The 22,282-nt window shown below is 42.3% G+C and overlaps 1 pseudogene across 1 annotated transcript in view; it reads left to right on the top strand.

The window, feature by feature from the left end:
- Positions 1-22,282, top strand: part of LOC311111541 (transcription factor 12-like) — an 84,458-nt pseudogene that overhangs the window by 4,032 nt on the left and 58,144 nt on the right. The window contains exons 4-5 of the transcript XR_014615919.1: positions 14,242-14,324; positions 18,729-18,831. The product of XR_014615919.1 is annotated as a transcription factor 12-like (transcript). The remainder of the gene's footprint in view (positions 1-14,241; positions 14,325-18,728; positions 18,832-22,282) is intronic.

Below are 22,282 nucleotides of genomic sequence, written 5' to 3'. Positions count from 1 at the left end.
ACAAAGTACCCAGCTTGCATTTTAAGATAATTTAGCACACCCAAAACCTCTCCACTGTACATGGCACAATGTGCGAAGATATAAAAGGTGACAAAACTCATCTTGAAGCAGCTGATCTTCAAAGCATTTTCAAAGGATTTGGAATGTTGTATTTTTTTTGTTTAAAGCAACTGCTAAGTCGGTCTTCAATTTAAGCATGCATTTTTCTTCTAAAATGGATTAGTTCAAACAGATTCAATATATGTAACCACAACAGTAGCTTTCAACTGAGGTTCTTAAAAAAGGACTGAGCTGAATCCTTTATTTTATTTTGCTCAGGAAGCTGTTGTCTCTTGAGATGCTTCTCACTCCATTTCTCCTTTTGACTGATTTCATTTCTCATAAGCTCTCATTGTTTTGAGTGTGTTTATTTAAATCCACATTTGATCATCTCATGTTAGTTTGTAGTCTCAGAACTCCTGTTTTACGAAAGTTCATGAAAAAATTCTAGACTATATATAAATAAAAAAAAGTCATTTCTTTTTTTTTTAGAAATTTGATCAGGTCTTATAGCAGGCTTTAGTTTGATAAACCTAATTTCATGTTTTAAGCCTTTGAGTGTATTGCTGAAGGAATAATTTTCTTCCTGAGACGTCTGTTTATTTTTAGAGAACCTGCCGGCTGCTCTGTGAACCATTGGGCCACACTGCGTTTGTGATGCTTTCAGATGGGTACCCTCCCCTGGCAGACTGGGCCTCCTGCCTGCCACTGGAGGGAAGATTCAGGGAGAGTTTGGACATCTCTCATTTATGGATCACAGGTCACCTCCTGACTTGGTTATGGAGAACCGTGCTGTTGCCATAGTGATGAAAGTCCTTTGAAGGCAGGTGACTTGGCACAGCTTTTGCATCTTCTTTTGCAGGTCTGCCAAGAGGTTAGAGCATTAAATAATGTCTTCAGTCACCCAATATGAGGTAGATTACTATCAGGCTTCTCCTAGACTGTCATTATTTTGATTGAAGAAAGTTGGCGTTGTATGTCTGACTTGGCTCCTTTGATGTGGATTCCATTCATTTTTCAAATGAGCAGTTTATTGTAATGTATTTGATGTTGTATTAAGTTGTGAAGGCACTGAGTTAGTGGGGGACCAAACAACCTTTATCGTGACTTGAGGCAGCTGGATTTGAAGCCAGGCAGAGACACATATTTTTATACCTGCTTATCTGTGCCTAACCTCTGGCTGATGTAGTCTGAATGGACACAGTGTTAAGTGTTGGACTGAGGTAGTGAGTTGTATCTGTATGTATGTATGCTTTGGGAACACCTGCTGCTGAAGCACAGGATGTCTGTTAGTTTTAAATCTAAACTCCCAAATATAGTACATTGATGCTGAGTACTCTGGACATAAGGGAGCATGTTGGGGTAAGGTGGAAAGCTCTCCTAAGAGATACAGAGTTGCATTGGTCAACCATGCAGCAGGCCTTGACACACACACATTCACACGTCACACAGAGAGAGAGAGTGCATTAGCATTAGCTAACTCCATCCGGACCACTAATTACTGGCCCTACCCTCTGAGGTCGTTTCTAGGGGCAGCGGGAGGAGGAGGGGTGGGTTGTCCTCGTCTAATGATCTGAGAGCCCGTGGCCATCGCATCTAGCCGGGCCTGACGTGTGGTGTCAGCGATGCGCCTGGGAGCGTTCATGGCTTCGATCAGGAATAGCAGAGCAGGGGTTAGTGGGAAGGAATGAGTAATGGCCCCCTGTTTGATCTCCCAGGCCCCTGTGGGAATCAGAGAGCCCTGGACCTAGCTTTACTGGGGGTACTCTGGGGAGCTGCCGGGATGCTGAGTTGGGGACTGGCCCTTTACCAGTTTAACCATATCTACTCAGGAAGGATCTCAGAAGGAGGGAGGGATGCAGGCTAGGAGGGAGCATGTGCTATGTGCTGTTTTTAAAGAGACAGCCGTTATTGAATGGAAAAGGTGATATTGTAAGCTGTGTGATTATGAACACAGCTTTGTATTTGTAGATTCAGATGTGTTCTGTTTTCCAGTAGCAGCTCAAGTCTTGCACCTGTATTGATATGCGTAGTGCCAGTAGAGGTCCTGACTGTTTGTGTCCGTCTGCCTGCGTGGGAGCGCCGACCTGGGATGTTATGTTATGTGCCCTCCAGAGTGCAGTGGTTCCGTGCAGTACGTGGTCACCCCTCTACTATCACTGTTTTTATTACAGCTCACTCTCTGCCAACCTAGCTGTTTGTGTTTCTTCACTGGCTGTGTCCTATTTGTGTTTGAAGATGGAAGGTATGATAAGGAAATTGTCTGTTTGGTCACTCTGTGCAGGTGTTGAGAGGGATTTAAATGCAGGAATCAGGCTATGTACACCACTGCCTTGCCAAAAATCATATCAAATAGATTTCCATCATAGGGTCATGTTTTGTTGTAGTGGTTTTAAAGATCACAGAGTGGATTGTTGCACAATGGGGCATCTCTGTTTCTATCACGCTTTCCCACACTCATAAATGCTCTCTCTCTCTCTCTCTCTCTCTCTCTCTCTCTCTCTCTCTCTCTCGCTCTCGCTCACTCACTCTCTCTCGCAAACACACACACGGCACACACACGCACACTCAGACACACAATTTTCTCAGGTGTTGTGGCTAGTATGTGAGGATAACTGAGTGTTTGGGGCTGACCGTGACCTGAGGCTTGATACATTTATCAGGATTTCCATTTCAGATATAGAAAATGCTGATGAGTCCAAGTCATTGTTGGGTAGGCCTAATCCCCCAGCAGTGGCTGGGCCAGTCTCTCCTATGTATAGATTTAGTTGCAACTGCATTTGCACTCAATGTGGCATGTTATTTTTAGGTCTGAGGTCTGAAATTGTTTTTTGCTGTGCTGTGCAAAATACCAATCAAATTGAAGTTCAATCTCTCCTCTTTTAAAATACTTGAGGATTACTGCGTACCACTGATTTGTTCCTGGTTTTAATTTGTCTTTTGAAGGATTTAGAGTAATAAATTAAAGACGATGGACTCGAGCTAAATCTTTTGTAAAGCTCTCAACTTTGAATTCATGCTACCTCATTTTGTTTGTTACCATGGTAATTATTGTAATGAAGGGAAATAATGTTCTGGCTTTGTTACATTATTGAATGAGGGAGAGGAAGCAGCTACATTTGTTACATCCTTTACATCATAAATGGCAACACATTAACGTTTTATTTTTTATTGCAGATGAATAAAAAAAAACAGGACTTGAAGGAAATACTGATGAGACTGCGCTGTGTGCTTTCCTACCGTTTTTCTCCTTGTCTCTCAGCTGGGAATATGTTCCCTACCTGCAAGTCTAATAATTATTACTGAGCTAGAAGACTGAAATATGAATTACTCATTATTTGACAGATAGGTCCAGGATACTTAAAAGAGCTTTTTGATTACTTGTGCTAATCAACATTAATAAATTGAGAGAGCTTGACATTTTTCCAGGCTCCTTTTGGCCCCGTCCCAGGATCCTCTCTGACTGTGAAACAGATGGGACAGCAGAGGGGCACTGGTCATGAGCTCTGATTGGCTGTCACTCACTTTATTAAATCATTAATATCGTCCCATCATGTTAATTCACTTTTGATACCAAAGAAGGGCTGTCTCACTCCCACATGTTCATCTCCATCACTAGAAAACACGTCATGAGGAAGAGAAGATCACACAAGCCCAAATGAGTCAGGAAAGCCTGCTGTCCCCCTCCTATGAGTAGCATGAGAATAGCTTGCTGTGCTGACAGCCCTGCCATTGGTGTCAGGGCCAGGGGAGAATGAGGGAACGTTTGGCTCCGGTGCAGTCCCCTGCCTACCAGGGCCTGTGTTATATTCAGCACTGCAGTTGGAGGCAGAGGAGTGGGACTCGATGGGCCTTCCTCTGCCATATTGGCAAATGTATGGCCAGGAGCACAGGAATGAGAAGGGCCTCTGTATCAGAAGCCATATGGGGGAACGCTAGCTACATTCTTCATTGTGTTTTCATGTGCTTTCATTTCAGTAAAGATTGAAGTGTGTGTGTGTGTGTGTGTGTGTGTGAGAGAGAGAGATAGCACTCAGCCCTCTGATGAGGGATCTGATAGTGCTGTTAGAACAGTCATAAGACACGGCTCTGATTAAACCTACTAATGAGCAGCTCAATAAAACTAAATCCTCCTGATGTAATAAACCCGCTGCTGATTGCAGGAACCCGCTGGTGTGATAGGCTAATCCTTTTGTGCTCCAGTGTTTGTTTCACCCTAAAAAGATCCACGCATGGTGAATGAATAAAGAGATATGACTTGTCTGCTTGTACGACCACACAAGAGCATTTCTCTGTAGTTAACCTTTCTGCTGAGTGGATTGCAATTTGAGGGCTTTTACAGTACAGGTTCTAGGGTAAATTGAGTCTGCAATTATGTTTTTTATTTTATTTATGTAACATCACTTGAAATATTATTGCATAGCAGTATTAGAGCACTTAGCTCATTTAGTCTGCCACTGTGCCTAGTTAAACTGTTTCTCAAAGAGTTCAAGGCCTTTTTCCATTTGAATGAAATATGAGTGGATTTGGTGTTGGTAAACATTTTAGATACACGTTACTAACTAAAAACCTAAGGGAAATGGATTTATGTTAAATAAGAAACTAATTTATTCTGCATAACTACTGCACTCTGGCAGTTTATGTTATAGCAGAGATAAATTCCTCATCTCTTTAGCCTGTATGCTCCAGTTCCTCCAGAGCTCAAGGTTGGAGGAAGAAGCACCTTTCCTCCGTAAGCGACTGTGAACATATGGCGAGGGGCGCAGGCAGCAGCACAGGAAGGAAGTGTGGAAATTGCAGGGAATGAGAGTTTGGATTAATGCGTCTGAACTGGGCATACCCAGACAAATGCAGCAGAACCGCACTGCCAGGACCCTTCAAGGCCCCTCCGAAGTGTGCCAGAGAAACAGAGATAGCAAAACAAACATGAACCCCTCTGCAGGTTGAACTGAGGGAGATTGCGGTTTCTTCTTCGTGCCTTTTAATGACATGAATTTGAAGAGGCCATCGGTTGTGCGTTGTGTGTGCTCAGCAGGGGGACATTGGGCAAATACCGCAGCTTGGCCGGCTCCATACATCTACCTACCTAGGGATATTTCTACAAATTCAAATCACTAAGTATACATTACATTCTGAAACTGATAGTAATTATGGTCTAATTTGATTACATTTGTCAATGTCGATATTAGGCTTGGTTGATATACCGTATACCGGGGTATTTCGAAATACTGTATGATTTCAATACCGTTTAAAAAATATATATACATGTTTTCTTTGGGGGGGGAGTCGCGGGGGCTGCCAAAGTGCATGCTACCCCACTGCTTATAACTAATTATAAGTTAAATATATCTATAAGAAATCTAAGATGTGTCAAATAATTTATATCCAGCTCAGGGCTCCACTTATGCATTTGGTTTGCTAACTTGCTAGTTAAGATCAAGCTTCTTGGTTACAGCAGAGACATTCAATCCCCTCCTGGATCAAGATCGCTGTTGCCTAAATTGTTTTGTGCCGGGGGGTGGGGGGGGGGTGGATTAGCGCCCCTTGTGTGCACATTCGATAATACTGTATACCCCAGTATGGTACAGAAATGGTATGACGTTATGAAAATGTGGATACCGCTCAACCCTAGTTGATATCCCATTCAAATGCTTGTTAATGAAACATTTTCTTCACTCTGCACACAGTCAAAATTGTGTATTTTTTTGTCTACTTCCATGTGAGTTGTGAACAGTTTAGGGTACTTCAACACACACACATACATATACACATACACACACACACAGCCCCAATGAGGGGTTGTCCCTCGCAGGGAGCTGAGCCGGTCTCCATGTGACACGAGAGTAGCTGTTAGATTGGAAGTGAACAACCGAAAATAGCTCCCTTCTTTGCATACAGTCAAATCAGCTCAAGCTGTGCACCGTGGCTGGCTTGGTTGCTTGGTTGCAGGCTCTCTTGTTTGATGCGTTTCGTTAAAGATACCGTAACAAATTAAAATGTATATCTATCCATCGCTACAGCATGTCTTATTAATCTGCCTGCTGCCTGCCTTACGACTGTTTGCTCGGAGTTGGAGGGGATCCCGAAGGAGAAGCGTCTTGTCATTTGCTTGTCAAGGCCTCTGTCTGTGACAGTGCTTTGTGGATGACTGGATCTCAGTGCAGAGAGAGAGTCTGTCTAATGAAGACACTACTGCACTAGCTCTGACAAACCTCTCATTGCTACATGTGTATGGGGAAGTCACATTGTACATTGCACAAATTGGACTTAATTAAATTAACAGGCTGGTGAGCTCTTCAGAGCCAAGGTAGTAGTAGTAGTAGTAGTAGTAGTAGTAGTAGTAGTAGTAGTAGTAGTAGTAGTAGTAGTAGTAGTAGTAGTAGTAGTAGTAGTAGTAGTAGTAGTAGTAGTGTATTTGAAATATGAATTGTGAGGGGGTGAACATAATAAACTGTATACTTTTTTTTTTTGTCCGATTTTTATGATGGTTACTACCGTATGTGAAATAATCACTGTGTTGTTTACTTATTTTAATTAATCAAAAACCAATTACTATACCTGACGTCTTCATTGCTTTTAGACAAATGGCAGTTGAGCGTATTGATTATTATTTAAGATTCTGAGAAAAGTAATGAATGTTTAGTTTATTATTGTAACACAACACTGTAGATTCAGGCATGTAAGGTGAAATATGAGAGGCTAGCTTGTTTACATTTGCTGTATTGATGTTTCACCCCTAGACTATGTCTGGAGGAGTATTTCCCCTCTGATGAGGCAGAGCACAACTGGTAAAAACATGGTAATGCCTCGGCAGCCACAACTGTTTGCCATCATTTATTAGGTTGCTTCCCTGTAGGTCCGAATCGATTGCAGCCCGCAGTGATTCCACAAGCAATGCCCACTTGGTCTGAATGTTTGGTTTCCTAGCAATTTGGCAAAGAAAAACTCTGTTTTCAGTTCTGCCTAATGACTTGGACATCGCTTTGTGATGTCACGTCTGGTGTGCTTGTTGTTTTTAGCAGTGGTCGGTCACAGTTGTGTGAAGTAACAAATGCATTTCTTTTTTCAGTGGGGTTTGCCAGAAAACAGGGTCCGTTTGAACAATCAGTGCGGTGCCCTTTTGACTGTATGTCTGAGGGGATGTGGACACCTGCTCAACAATTAAACTACAGAGGAGAGCAGACATTGGCAAGATAAATATTTGCCCTCCAATTCAAGGTTGTGTTCACATGTGTTTGATTTGAGACGTGGAGGATATTACGTGTTTGTTCCTGACAGTCAGTTGGCAGTGATGCTCACTAGATCAGAGTACTCAGAACATAACATCACTGCCCAGAGGCTGTGGAATATGTTGTTGCATGTGAGGTTATTCATAATACTAAACATTTGCTGTTCAGGCTACCTCATTTAAATGATGCTGTAGATTTTATTTTTCACTTTCACACAGTTCCAATGTTTAGTGTGGCGTATTGGATTACATGTTCTTATTAGCTCAAGAAGAGTTACAATGAGTTGTTTGTCTGTATTTAGTTTCTATCCATAAAACTGTAAATAAACAAGGTTGGAATTTCTTTGATGTATACAATTCTTTCTTCAAGATGTTGGGTTTCCATACAGTTATGTAGCATTTATGTAGGAAGGTAGCAGATGAAATGTAGGAATGTTAGCTACTAGCGTTCAATGGTTGTTTGACATTTTTACTGTTGTGACAATCTCACTTGTTGCAGAATTAGAAAATAATTCAGTGCCTAGGATGTTGTGAGAAAAAAGGTGTGATTTTAACTGCGCTCCTAAGCTTCTCTTCCGAGCTCCTGTGTAACCATAAATATATTTGCCACTGATTTCTTTAAATAGTGCAGATAGAGGTGTTGGTATACATTGAGTAATTGATCACACATATGTAGATCAGCTAAGTCTAGGCATACATGTAGATCAGCAAGAGATTCTCTGTCCTCATTTTTGGGGGATTGTTTTCCTCTGAAGAAACGGTAGCCTCTGAAAGGATATTAGCAGACAACTTCTTTATTTTTATAAACCGAAAGGATTGTAGACCCTAGAAATGCTCTTAGTTTAACTTGTTTTGTTGATGTTAAAAGCTGGTACAGTATGTTTTTATAAGACTATTCTGAAAAGAAAAGAAGGTTCTGGATCTGACTTTGTTCCTAGACTGCATCGGCTCGCAGAGACTACAGAGACTACAGAGACTACAGAGACTACAAAGACTACAGAGACTACAGAGACTACAGAGACTACAGAGACTACAGAGACTACAGGCAAATGAGTACCAGGTTGTGTGTCAGGCTGCATTTTGAAATGCACAACACAAGAAGGACTGTGACTGACTGTGATCAGATCTTTTTTATTTTGTTTTTTTGCTTCATAAAAGTGTTGTATGCCAACCTAAGACCTCTCCTAGGAGTTAGTCTCCTATGACCAGAGTGCCCTTCAAGTGTTATTTTAATCAATGAACAAAGACATGCTTTGATTTCTTCCTAAATACTAAACAGAAGAAAAGTTAAAGGAGGATGTCTAATGACTGCCAGACTTGAAAACAGGATAGACAAAGATTTGCACACAGAGCAGTGCCCGTGCCAAGTTAAATCCATATTTAAATCCTCTACTCGACAAACACTGCATGTAAATGAACATTCTTTGGCATAGGTTTATGCAGTGGGGGCGCGCCAGAGAGCAAAATCCCCTCTAGTCAAACTGAAGCATTCATATCTGCATAATGTCTTTGTCTATTTCCTGTTCAATTCTATAATTGAGAACTAGGATTCGGAAATAATTAGAAGAGGGTCTTTGCCACACGCACACAGACACAGCTGACAATGTGGCTGTCAATGCAGTGCAGTATGTTTCTATGTTAAGTGTGTGACCAGTGTGCTGGGGTGCGGAGTGGAGTGGATATATGATGGAGTTTATTCCAGAGCAGAGCAGAGCTGCCACAGATGGGGCTGACAGGTCTGCGTGCCATACCTCTGAACCTCTGAAGCCTCTCTGTTCCCAGCAGCAGGACATGGGCGCCCTGTTCCATAAAACCTGTTACACATTAAACGTGATGAAAGTGATGAATGGTAGGTGAATATGGACTTTATTCAGAGCAGATGAGACCTGGATGATATTACAGACAGGTGGAATTGATCTTATAATACATTTGTTAGGCTCCAGTAATAATATGCCTGTCTTTTATCTGTTTAACTGTTGGTGTGTGAGTGACCTCAGCTACTGTAGCAGTGTCTCATGACGTTGGTTGTCAGTGATTTGGTGGATGGTTAAATGGAGCAGCTGACTCAACAGTAGAAACCACAGAGAGAAGGTTCCTTCCTTCCAAGCCAAATGGAACTGCTGCGAGTCTCTGGGCCGCTTCATTTCAAACCTTGTTGTCTGTTAGCTTAGAATTGACATCACAGATGTGCATTTAGATATTTCTACCAGAGATATTAGTAATGCATTCCACAGTAGAAATACAAGACAAAAACCTAATTACTCCTCAGAGGTGGACTTCCCTGTGCTGTAGATACCAAACACATGTTTTCCCTAACATTTCACCTATCAATAGCAGCCATATCTATCTTCTTCAGATTTGATTGAGTGTTTAGCTAGAGAACAAAAAGGATGTATAGACCTGAAGAAGAAACGGCTTACCACATTACATTCATAATATAACCAGCACATTCACACATTTATATTTGTTAATAGTTTGTTAACCTCCTGTAAACGTATCATGTCACTATTCCATAGATGACTATTTTAGCATTATCTCTACCACTCTATGTTTGTCTCAGTCAGTGTGAGACATAGTGATATTGTGTTGTCTCTGACTGGGATAGCTCTATCTGTAGTCATGTGTAGAGAGAGGACCCTGGAGCCCCAGGCAGGAGCTGGCAGTCAGGACAGAGACTAGAGACTGGAGCTGGTGACAACTAGTGCCCTAAAGAGCCAAGCAGGGCGGCACTGCAGTCAGAGCCAAGGGCTTTAGCTAGTGTACAGTACAGCATGTCCCCCTTTTGGAATGTTATATTTTTGTGTGTAGTGTTAACATGTTATTTCACATTTGAAAAGTGTATTACTGTGTATTACTAGAGTATGCCAATGAAGGTGCCATGAATTGAGTTGAGTTGAATTGACTGCTGCACTCTGTGCAGTGTTGCCAGCCACACACTGGCTGGCCTCGACATTGTCTTTGGCACGGGGTCAGAGTCTAGCCCACACATTGTGATTGTGTGATGTAGGCCTAGCTCTTTTTCACTGTGGAAAAGTCTACTTCTCCCCTCGCTAAAGGGCCTGTTTGTTTTACTCATGCAAATGCAGATAGCTGGTGTTTAGGGTGTGCCCAGCCATGCAGTCAAGTGGCACGGTTCAGGCAACCGAAGACTTATGGTTCTTTGTCACTAACATTTTGAAATTTGAAACAAATGAAAGTGGATTACAGGCCCTCTGAGAGTCTGTGTTATGGTTTAAAGGTTTGTTTACTCCCTGCAATAGCTAGATTTGATTCTTTGTATATACAATTCCTTGAAATCTGATCTGTTTTATTTGAGGGTGGAATCAAATGAATGGTATTGCAGTTTTCTGAAGCAGGGTGAAATGACAAAGGGAACAATCAATAACTTGCAAATTGATGTTACTCCCCCTCCTGCAATTATGTAGCTTACATGTGGCCGGGAGTGGAATGCTGTTACCTACAAAACAATATTGGCTCAAACAGCGTGAAGAATCTCAGAATCATATCTCTTTACTGAGCAGGCCCCATAAATGTCATTTCGTAGGTCAGATATTATATTTCTTCATCACATAGCAGATGTGGAATTCATTCAATTGTGTCAACTTTATGGATTTATTTGTTTATCTATTTTTATTTTGCTGTCTTTGGGAACATGGAGTAAAAAAAAAAAAAGAGTTTCATGAAGTTTCAGTGCTCAGCTGTTTTGATAGGGCTTGGCTATACATCACTGCCTAATCATCCAGCTCTAGTGCTCTGAAGCACATTTTGAGCATGCACACATGCTAAGGAGTGCACAATTTTATGTCCGTGATTTATGTAAACCAAAATAAATGACGCGGTGAAAATGTGCCTGGCGCTCGTAAAGCAGCAGAGGTATAACAGATTAGTCACTTTCTTCTACTCTGCTCTGTCGTCTGTCCTCCTGCCAAGAGAATGGCATCAGCTCGCTCGCCCAGGGACAGACATGACTATAGATGCAGTGTTATGTCTTTTGTTAAACCAGGCCCCTGGAGAACTGAGATGCCGTTGCTATGAGACATTAGACGTGTGAAATACAGTGGCTTACGAGAGTATTCACCCCCTTTGGCATTTTTCCTATTTTGTTGCCATACAACCTGGAATTAAAATGGATTTTGGGGGGGTTTGTATCATTTGATTTACACAACATGCCTACCACTTTGAAGATGCAAAATATGTTTTCTTGTGAAACAAATAAGACAAAAAAACGGAAAACTTGAGTGTGCATAACTATTCACCCCCCCAAAGTCAATACTTTGTAGAGCCACCTTTTGCAGCAATTACAGCTGCAAGTCTCTTGGGGTATGTCTCTATAAGCTTGGCACATCTAGCCACTGGAATCTTTGGCCATTCTTCAAGGCAAAACTGCTCCAGCTCCTTCAAATTGGATGGGTTCCGCTGGTGTACAGCAATCTTTAAGTCATACCACAGATTATCAATTGGATTGAGGTCTGGGCTTTGACTATTCCAAGACATTTAAATGTTTCCCCTTAAACCACTCGAGTGTTCCATTAGCAGTATGCTTAGGGTCATTGTCCTGCTGGAAGGTGAACCTCCGTCCCAGTCTCAAATCTCTGGAAGACTGAAACAGGTTTCCCTCAAGAATTTCCCTTTATTTAGCGCCATCCATCATTCCTTTAATTCTGAACAGTTTCCCAGTCCCTGCCGATGAAAAACATCCCCACAGCATGATGCTGCCACCGTCATGCTTCACTGTGGGGATGGTGTTCTCGGGGTGATGAGAGGTGTTGGGTTTGCACCAGACATAGCATTTTCCTTGATGGCCAAAAAGCTCAATTTTAGTCTCATCTGACCAGAGTACCTTCTTCCATATGTTTGGGGAGTCTCCCACATGCCTTTTGGCGAACACCAAACGTGTTTGCTTATTTTTTTCTTTAAGCAATGGGTTTTTTCTGGCCACTCTTCTGTAAAGCCCAGCTCTGTGGAGTGTACGGCTTAAAGTGGTCCTATGTACAGATACTCCAATCTCTGCTGTGGAGCTTTGCAGCTACTTAAGGGTTATATTTGGTCTCTTTGTTGCCTCTCTGATTAATGCCCTCCTTGCCTGGTCCGTGAGTTTTGGTGGGCGGCCCTCTCTTGGCAGGTTTGTTGCGGTGCCATATTCTTTCAATTTTTTAATAATGGATTTAGTGGTGCTCCGTGGGATGTTCAAAGTTTCTGATAGTTTTTTATAACCCAACTTTGATCTGTACTTCTCCACAACTTTGTCCCTGACCTGTTTGGAGAGCTCCTTGGTCTTCATGGCGCCGCTTGCTTGGTGGTGCCCCTTGCTTAGTGGTGTTGCAGACTCAGGGGCCTTTCAGAACAGGTGCAAAGCTGTGTACTACTCCCTTCACAGAACAGCGCAAACTGGCTCTAACCTTCTAGGCAGAGTTGCAAACAAAAAGCCATATCTCAGACTGGCCAATAAAAAGAAAAGATTAAGATGGGCAGTCTGAGATATGGCTTTTTCTTTGCAACTCTGCCTAGAAGGTCAGCATCCTGGAGTCGCCTCTTCACTGTTGACGTTGAGACTGGTGTTTTGCGGGTACTATTTAATGAAGCTGCCAGTTGAGGACCGGTGAGGCGTCTGTTTCTCAAACTAGACACTCTAATGTATTTGTCCTCTTGCTCAGTTGTGCACCGGGGCCTCCCACTCCTCTTTCTATTCTGGTTAGAGCCAGTTTGTGCTGTTCTGTGAAGGGAGTAGTACACAGCGTTGTACGAGATCTTCAGTTTCTTGGCAATTTCTCGCATGGAATAGCCTACATTTCTCAGAACAAGAATAGGCTGACGAGTTTCAGAAGAAAGTTATTTGTTTCTAGCCATTCTGAACCTGTAATCGAACCCACAATTGCTGATGCTCCAGATACTCAACTAGTCTCAAGAAGGCCAGTTTTATTGCTTCTTTAATCAGCACAACAGTTTTCAGCTGTGCTAACATAATTGCAAAAGGGTTTTCTAATGATCAATTAGCCTTTTGAAATGATAAACTTGGATTAGCAAGCATAATGTGCCATTGGAACACAGGACTGATGGTTGCTGATAATGGGCCTCTGTACGCCTATGTAGATATTCCATAAAAAATCAGCCGTTTCCAGCTACAATAGCCATTTACAACATTAACAATGTCTACACTGTATTTCTGATCAATTTGATGTTATTTTAATGGACAAAAAAATTGCTTTTCTTTCAAAAACAGGGACATTTCTAAGTGACCCCAAATGTTTGAACGGTAGTGTATACTGAGATCATGTGACAGATCATGTGACACTTATATTGCACTCAGGTGGACATTATTTACTATTTATGTGACTTCTGAAGGTAATTGGTTGCACCAGATCTTATTTAGCAAAGGGGGTGAATACATATGCACGCACTACTTTTCCGTTATTTATTTTGTAGAATTGTTTGAAACAAGTTATTTTTTTCATTTCACTTCACCAATTTAGACTATTTTGTGTATGTCCATTACATGAAATCCAAATAAGAATCAATTTAAATTACAGGTTGTAATGTAACAAAATAGGAAAAACGCCAAGGGATGAATACCTTTTCAAGGCACTGTATCTCTGCCCTGTTTGATTAACTGCAGCCTTCGCCTTTGATTCAAGAGAGATTGTAAAGAAATCACTTTTGGAAAGCAATGCAACTTTGTGAAATGCTTTTGTTATGACCAGGGTTATATCACATTTTGAATAGTGTGTATGTCTAATTCAGTTCCTCTCGGGGTACACTGGTTCCTTTCCTGTGCTGTATGCTCCCTCTTTTTCTGTGTTTGTTTATATGTGTAACCTGTAATTCCAGCTCTGTCTAACTGTTAAATGTCTATGTGTGTGTTCTTGTGTGTGAGTGTGAGATTAGAGACAGTCTGTTAATGTGTGTGTGTGTGTGTGTGCTGGTGAGGAGTCTGAGGACACGGTGCTGATGGAGTTGTGCATCTCCTCTTCTGACAGGTATGGATGAGAGGCCAAGCCAGGCAGCGTCCTCCTGGGCCCCAGGTGGCCAGTCATCCAGTCCCTCCTATGAGTCCTCCAGGGTAAGAACACCGGCCCACTCACTCCCCGTGCATTCCCTCACCTCACCCCTCTCTCTCCCTCTGCCTGGCCTTTCTGCACCACAACACATCATTTAAAACTCATTACATCAGCGTGTTGCATTCACAGCTCACTGGAGAGGCAGGGAGGCAGGGAGGGAGAGAGCACCAGTCATGTTGTGTGACCTGTAATTGGCATCATTTTCTTTTCCAGTATGTCCTAATTGCATGGCACCAATATCCTCTTAAGTGATGGGTTTAAATATTTTGTCATTTGCATTGGATTATTTGAGCTAAACTGAAATATTAAGCATTTGTCAGGGGAAGCTGATTAATGTTGTGTGCTTTGGAATATTATGGCTACATTGTGGAATTTCTGAATTAGGGAAAATTACACCACCGTTTGTAGATCTGTGCCAATATTAGGATTTAAGGTGCAAACTATATTTATAGTAGTGGAGATCAATGGAAATATTGTTCGTTTTGGTTGATTGAAATTATAACTGTGACTAATGTTTATATTAGGTCATGAATATTCCTTAGAAATTATTTCAGTACCAGCAACGAGTGATTAATTCATTCTTTCCATTAGGATTTCCAGACTATTATGAAATATTTTGGCAGTAATTCAAATTGTATTTCAGATACATGATCAGTTGCATTGAATTCATCATGCATCATGCAAAGAGATTCAAAATAGAATGATACATCACATGAAATCATACCACTACTGGTTCGTATAGAATTTCTGTTCAAAGTGTGAATATATCTCTGTGTCTCTGTATTTGTTGTTTGTCTCCTACACCATGGTGGTTCTGGGTGCCCTGTATGAATTTCATTTAACGTCAATCTCCTGTCACTTTCCATCAGAAATCAGTTAAATGTCAGATCTGCTCGGCCCGCATTACCTTGTTTATTTTCCAATGCCCTTCCCGAATGAACCTCTACAGGCTATGGTTCCATCGGCTGCCTGATTTGAATTATAAGATGGAGACGCTTGAGATATCTTTGCTTTAGGTGCATATAAATCAGCGTTTCTGACATTGCAAGGGACGGGCATCAGTAAGCAGACAGCTGTTTGTGCCTCCATACTGCATATATGCACACAAACATGCAAAAACCCACACATGCACACACACACACACACACACACTTCCACATACATTCACACATACATGCACACAGATACGCGCGGATGCACAAACACATACCAGAGAGCCAGAGAGATGGGGTTGTTTGTCCAGGTTTCACAGGTGTTTTATCAACCTGATTACTCATGTAGGCCAGAGAAGATACTTGCTCGGAAATAACCACTCTGATAATAGGGGATCGTATTTCTTCTAGTTTCTTTGCACAGCAAATTGCAGGGTCCTATTAACTTACACCTTATACTAAACCATTAATTTTGTTATTGGCGGCGCATGCTATTTGGGATATTTTGTAGACATAATTGAGAGTGAGTATGGACACCAAATTGATGGTGAAAGGCAACATACCTACTATACACTGCCTGGTGTTCAGCCTGTCAAAGGTTCATCCGGATGACTTTGACCACAGAGAATGGAGCCAATCTCTTTAATCCCCAGGCACATTTGATCTCTGCCTGCACCGCTACGTCAGTCCATTCATCACACTGTCTGTCGATACTAACCACGGTGTGCTATGTCTTTGTGTCTCTGGTGCCCCACACTCATGCACCATAGTCACGTTGAAGCAGTGTACCTAAAATGCAGTTACAATGTTCACTAGCAATGTGCTGAGTGTACAGATAAATAGCCTGCAGCAGCACACAGGTACAGATATGTACTCTAGGTATTGACTACTACTTGGTTGTTATCCAGTGGTATTTATAGCACAATGGTGCTTATTCCCTAATCTGAGATTTCCAAATCCAAATCATCTGAGATTTGATTTGGAAATAAAGGGAGTATTAGGTCAAGCAGTGTGTTTCTAGCATGGAGCTGAGGCCCAGCCGGAAGACAGGGAGGCGTCTAGGAACAGAGCCCTTTAAATCCATTAAACAATAGACAAGCACTTATCTACAGTTCAGCTTTTGTCTCAAAAATCATATTTCCATAATTCTCATTGTAATGTTTCATAAATTGTGTTCAGCAACTCATACTAAGTAAGGTTTCCCAGAAGAAACGCTTTTCGGAAAAGCGTGTTTCTGTTATTCAAAGAGTTCAGTGTAGTGTGTCTGTCTGAGCGGGTCCTGCTTGGGCTCTTCGAGCTAGCAGTGTATGATTAGTGGACTGGGAACAGACTCCAGCCCTCCGTGCTGACCTTGGCTTCCAGCCAGCCAACGTATCATGGGCAGCTGTGGCTGCAGGCCGGCCGTCTGACAGCCGGGGCTGTGCCCACCGCCACCGCAGGACGCCCCCGCAGCCCGCACGCCCCAGCCCCGCCGCGACACTCACCCCGCACACGTCCATCATGCCCGTATCATCCCTCCCCAAGCCGCCATAGCACAGCCACACATTCACCTGGGATGCCACACTCCATCTAGGAGATTACTTTTAAACGCCGTGGCGAGGGATAGGGGCAAGGCAGGAGCTGTGGCCTGCATGCTTAAGTAGTGATTTGACAGTTATGTAGCCGGCGGTAACTGGCCCCTTTGGTTGCAGTGACAGCATGTGTTAGTGTCTGAGCCGACGTAGGAGAGCAGTGTTTGTAAATGATGAGGGTTCTGTGATTGATGATCCAATGGTCCCAGAGGAGAAGACACAGGGTGAGCTGGGTAGTGTGATCTCACCCTGACCATTATCACCTCTGCCTTTCTTCTCTCTGGTCCTCCCTACCTGCCCCTCCTCGCTGGCCTTTTCCAGCTCTATGGCAGCTGTCTCCACGAGGGATGAAAAGAGCAGGAGGAAATAGAGGTCTGAGATGTCCAGATTAAGTCATTCATTACTAACTACTCTTTGTTTTATTTGGTTAAATGTCAGTTGAAACACACCTGGGGGATTTGATTTGTAGTGCAGGAGAGGTTTGTATGGGTTGTTGTTGCCTGACTGTGTGTGTGTGTGTGTGTGTGTGTGTTTGTGTGTGTGTGTGTGTTTGTGTTCGGAGCCTCTCACAGGGGTGGTGTTATTAGTGGGTCCGTTCATGGCGTGATTAACGGGGAGCGCGGCCTGGCAGAAACACAATGGGGAATCTCTGTGGATTCCCTCGACACAGCACAACACTCCACTGCCTTTGAAATTACTCCATCACCGTCTGCTCACAAAAAAAGATGGATAATAAGATTTACTTTTTTACTGTATGTTGAATGCAGAGGGTACGAGTTGGGGGAAAAAAGCTCTATAGAAATTCTCGCCCAGTGCTGCTCGGTCCCTCCGGTGGGAGTTAATGTAGTTTGGGAGGACGCATTTGACTGGAGCGCAGGAGGATTTTCACAGGGCCTTGGATTAGCACTGCTACAGAGTATCTTTTATTGCAGGGGACCCTGAGTTTTCAAAGACCATACTGTGACCGATATTTAGACCTAAGCTCCTGAAGCTGATAACTGTCATGAAAGGGCACTGTTCAGCCGCAGGAGAAAAAAGCAATTTTTTAAGCTGCAGGTACCTTGGTAGGATGGAGGGCGGCAGTTTTCCCCGTCATAGGCTATAATACCCTGTTATTAAATGTTTTAAATTAAAATCAATATTGTCACAGTATATAGAGGTTTTTAATTATCGTGAGTTAGATTTGTTTTCATTCATAGACAAAAAATATCCTTTAAAAAAACAAAGCTGCATGTTGCGGTTAGTGTAAATGTTGCTTGGCAACATTTTGAGACTTGCTGTCTTTGGCTAAACAAATACACCACCTAGAAGGGTTATGGGGAAACATTTTAAAACTGATCTTGGAAATGGGTATTGCATTTTATGAGAGGTTTGCTAGGATCTCTTGGACTGGTTCATGGCAGCCTCTTGTAGGGCATTGGAAGATGAATCCCTGCAACTACACCTTAGAACTGACACAAGTGACTGATGCTGTTATGTATCCATTTGGACTAAGGGTTTTTCGTAATCGTTTTCATCCATATGTGAATGTGCATGTTTGTGCATCATGCATGTTCTGATCCATGTAATGTGTGTACAATTAACATGTCAACATGTCTTCTCTCATAAAGCCCATTGCCTCTTCAGATCCACAGAATTGTATGTGCATCATTAACCTTGTATTTCCTAATCCTGAAACATGTGGCATATGCGTTGAGAGGCTCATCAGGCCACTGTTTAATTGCTTTTACAATCAGTCAGAGATTAAAAAGTGCTTTTTAATGACGGAAAGGAGAAACATTTACAGTTTCAGGGGACAGTTGACCAATTGTGCTCTCCTTCCTCAGTAATTAGAGTACTGTCATAGCACTCAATTAACCAAGCAGCCTAATAATGTGTTTAATACTCTGATCTCTCCCCCCAGGGTTTGGCAGACAGCCCTCATTATGGTGATCACATGAGTGACAGTCGATTAGTGTCCCATGAAGGATTGTCCCCGACACCTTTTATGAACTCCAGCATAATGGGTAAGTAGGTGCTTCTCAACGCGTCGCCCCTCACATGCCCACAGGTCTCAGAGATCCATTTTATTTAAAAAAATCCCTTTAGCCCTGTGTGGACAAGACATGTCACACATCTGGAAGTGGCAGCCCCCACAGCCCTGCTAGGCCAAGGAGAGTTTTTCCTCTCCCTCTCCCTCCCTCCTTACTTCACCCTCTCTCTCCCTCTCTTTCTCCCTCTCTCTCCTCCTCCTGTGGTGACCGTCTTCAGAAGTTGACCCTCCCCCAGGGTGGAAGTCACGCCATCAGTACAGTTTTCCATCACAAAAGACTGTCTTCTAGCTATCAGAAAAGCCACCGGCAACTTCCAGTAGCAGGGGAGGGGGTGTCTAAGGAAGGGGGGTTAACCAAGCAGATGTGCCAGAGACCATTTCATACAAAAACAGCCCACCATCACCATTGTGGGATATCATTTAGGATTTCTAATAGATGCTTGAATGGCAGGTGATCTGTGATGGTTTATGCAGACTTAGCGTTTGGGTTTGTTAAATCATGCGTAGCCTGATTGTGCTCCTCTGATCTTGCACCACCACCTCCATTTGTCTGCTACCAGCAGCAGTATGATAATTCGCTTCCAAATAAAAGCCTTTATTTTGAAGCCAGTATTGACTCCATTCAGATTAGGGTGCTTTTGGAGATTTACGAGCTTGAATTTACTGTGCTGGTCCAGTATATAATCACTGTTGAGTATGAATAGATAAGAATGATGATCACTGGTTTAAAACAAATCATAACACCATATTATAGATTTATCAAACCTAAATGGTGGGTTAGAATTTCTAAAGGTTATTTATTCCCCCCTGATGTGATAGATAGATTATAACAATTAAAAGCTATATATTACACTGGCCTTTCTCCTGGCATCATTGTGATGTGTTAACACTTGACAGTTTTATGGGCAACGGAATCCCCAGCTCATTGTAAGATTGCCCTGGAGACTGGTTGCCATGCAAGGTGGTTAGTTTACGGATGGGTGCTGGTGCAGGAGACAACTGAAAACGAAACGTTATCTTCGTGGCGATTGATCACAGGATGCGTTTGGGAGGGTGGGCTCCTCTCTGTTCTCCGGCTCTGGCTGTAATTATGCTTATAAGTGGCAGAATATGGAAATGATCTGCTACAATGACGTGTCAGGGCATTAGACAATCTGATTGTGGGCCTAAATTGCCTGTGCTTATCAGAGGCTGGGATTGGAAGATGAGCCTGGTCTTCAATCAAATTGAATTTCAGCAGTAATATCTGGGATTTACATGGAATTACCTAGTTTGGAGCGACCTTATTAAATCAAGCCTGAAAGGTTATTCCACCAATGAAAGAGGTGGAACACGCATGCATGGACGTTATACAATTATGCATTACAATTATACACATGGCATTTCCAAGGGAACCCTCTGGTTGTACAGTACTACGTGACCCATTTTTGTTTGATCTCACCATTGGAGTTTTAAAACCGAGCCATGATCATCTAAATGGATTATCTTAATCCAAATCTCAATGGTCTGCAGTTTCCTTAAAAAAACATTTGGATGATGTAGCCACTTTGTTTACATACCTCCGTGTATGTGGTTACTCAAGAAATGTAAAAGAAGAGAACATGTTTTGAAGGATTGGAAGCATAGGTTCAATGACTCACTGCCACATTTACTGAGCTGTATTTTTTATATTGTATTTGGTATTGTATAAGAATGGATATTGTTCTGATTTGAGTGTTGATATTATTTAAGTATGCCTTGCTTTACTGATAGCTCTGCAGGTGGAAAGGGACAATGGCCCTCCTTACTCACTGCTTTGTGTGTGTGTTCAGACCCATACAGCCATTGGCTTCGACAGACCTGACTCACAATGACCAGGAAACCTCATTTGCAATGCTTTTGAACAACATCTAAATCAGCTTTAGTTTAGATAAGCAATCTGACCTCCTAAGACGTACTTAGTTGAAGAAAAGCAGCAAGCCATTGTCCTGATTGTATTGTGTATGTGTGCATGATTTTTGTCTTTGTATTTTATTCCATGGTTTTAAATGGAATAGAGGAGAGGGTTGGCTCAGACCTGACTACATCATTCAACCAAAGAGGTATGACATGTTGAAAGCAGCTTGGGGTTATTTGAGGTCAGCTATTGTGTATGATAATGAACTTGTTACAGTTGTTTGGGCCCAACAGATGGCTGGCAATGACTGTTTATTTGACATTATATTTTAATGACAGTTACCAGCAGAATATGCTGCATGACTTGAATAATGGAGGCTCATTCTAGAGGTCATCTTTGGTTCATTGGGGCTTTGTCTTTGTACAGCTTGGGAATAGTGAATAGTAAACTGTGTTGGAAATATAAACTCAATGAAGCTATTCGTCTGTAGCTACATGTATGGAAACAGGAGTACCCAATGTCTTTCAGGAATCATATATGAATCCACATGAATAGATGATGATTAGAATTACCTCCTCTTGCCTCATGCGATGGCCTTATTATCTGTCCCTCATGAGTAAAGCCTGTGGGTTGGAGGGTGAGGAATGTGGATTAGGATGAGGAGAAGGGTAGGGTGTCGTGTGAGCTCCCAGTGATGGCACCAGCAGCCTCTCTTGGGGCTAGCGTAGTGCCTGAGTTAGAGCGGGTCAGGCGGTCTGCGCCTCCCCCCACCCCTCCCCCCTCCACCATCCATCTATGTTGGTATGTATGGAAATGCTGCTCCTTGACAAAATGCAGTAAACAGTAAATAATGGTAAGCTGGAAACAAAGTGGGAAAGGATGGAGTGAGTCTTGTAATGGAATGACTTGTTCAATCCCATCCAGTGTTACAAATGCACTATTCTTAATATTTATGACTCCCACTGACGTTCTAGATTTATTAAATACCTGTATCTCTGCTCCATTTTCACCCCTATTCTTCTGTTCACTGTAAATTCCATGTAAGGAATCCTAGAACAAGTGTTCTAGAAGCTCTAAGGTAAAAGATGATTATGGCCTATGTCCAGCCCTCCTTGCCCTGTCTCTCTCCTGGCTGCCTGGCAGTGTTTCTCTGAGGGAGGAGTGCAGGGTGTTGCATAATGCTGACTGGGAGTAGTTGTTTGAGGCAATATTTAATAAGCACTAATCCAGCTTTAGATTAAATAGAAATATGCATGCAGATAGGGAATCCTGCCTCTTCAGCGGGTGTAGTATTTACTGGTCAAACAGATTATGATCACAAAGAGAAATTGATTTAGTCTTTTGTTGATATTCAAGACACAATCAGTAACAGTTGGCAAGGCAAAACACACTTGTTTTGGCTTTGGGTCATATAATATTTAGCACATTAAATATAGTCTCATAACTAAGCAGATTCAATTGTATAATTGGGATGGGAAAATCTCTCTGCTTTAATATACAGCTAAATCAGAGGAAAAATCTGGGCTTGTTACTGAGGTTTCTCACTCCA

Source organism: Coregonus lavaretus (assembly GCF_964263955.1).
Source record: "Coregonus lavaretus genome assembly, chromosome: 37".
In the NCBI taxonomy this organism is placed as follows: domain Eukaryota; kingdom Metazoa; phylum Chordata; class Actinopteri; order Salmoniformes; family Salmonidae; genus Coregonus; species Coregonus lavaretus.
Note: the sequence above shows the minus strand (reverse complement) of the source record. Positions and strands in the feature narration are given on the sequence as shown.